The sequence below is a fragment of the Poecilia reticulata genome, linkage group LG5 (assembly GCF_000633615.1).
Source record: "Poecilia reticulata strain Guanapo linkage group LG5, Guppy_female_1.0+MT, whole genome shotgun sequence".
Classification (NCBI taxonomy): domain Eukaryota; kingdom Metazoa; phylum Chordata; class Actinopteri; order Cyprinodontiformes; family Poeciliidae; genus Poecilia; species Poecilia reticulata.
Genome location: NC_024335.1, coordinates 9,522,649 through 9,523,504, shown reverse-complemented (window position 1 = coordinate 9,523,504; position 856 = coordinate 9,522,649). Strand labels below are relative to the sequence as shown.

Genomic DNA, 856 nt, shown 5'->3' with positions numbered 1-856 from the left:
TGAAATACAATCAACACTTCAAAATAAAAAAATGTCAAAAATAAAATCAACAATTCAAAATAAATAATGGTTCAAAAATAAAATAAACACTTTAAAATAAAAAAGTGCTGGAAAATAAAATCAAAATTTCAAAATAAAAATGCTAGAAAGTATACCTTTATGCAAGTTGACTTTGAAAAACATTAGGATATGAGCACTTTTGTTAGGATCACAAAAGGTTTTAGCAAATAGATGCTAAAAACATGTGGTGCTATGAACACCAAGGTCATGGGTTCAATCCCCATACTGGCCATAAGAGACATAAAGTGTTTCGCACAATCAAGACTGCAGAGTAACAAAAGGATTTAAGTTAAATCATTTCAAACAATGATTCAAAAATAATATTAGAATAGGAGCAATTTTGTCACGTTTGTATTGTGTTAAGATCATGTACGTTTTCTTAGATCCATGAAATCTCCATAACTTGGTGAACAAAGAGTGAGACTTATATTTGTGCCAAATATCACATTATAGTCCATACATCCAAAAAAGGTTTGACTACGTCAAGAACAGAGAAAAATGGTTCTACTGAGACTTGAACTCAGATCACTGGATTCAGAGTCCAGAGTGCTAACCATCACACCATAGAACCAAGAAGGGGGAACTTAAATAAAGTGGCCTCGATTTCAAAGATGACTGCATTGAAGTCCATTGGCGTTTGAACCGTCAGGAAAACATTTGTGGTCCACTGTGAGAAGCACAACTTACAAGATCTGTTTTTGTCTGGTTTCGAACCAGAGACCTTTTGCGTGTTAGGCAAACGTGATAACCACTACACTACAGAAACTGAACTTCTTCTGTCTGTTTCAGTTTGAAG

At 33.9% G+C, this 856-nt stretch overlaps 2 non-coding genes across 2 annotated transcripts; both read right to left on the bottom strand.

Moving 5' to 3' along the window:
* Nucleotides 1–559: 559 nt before the first annotated feature.
* Nucleotides 560–631, bottom strand: trnaq-cug (transfer RNA glutamine (anticodon CUG)). The gene has a single exon. It is a non-coding gene; the product is annotated as a tRNA-Gln (tRNA).
* Nucleotides 632–753: 122 nt separating this feature from the next.
* On the bottom strand, nt 754–826 carry trnav-aac (transfer RNA valine (anticodon AAC)). The gene has a single exon. It is a non-coding gene; the product is annotated as a tRNA-Val (tRNA).
* Nucleotides 827–856: the final 30 nt, after the last annotated feature.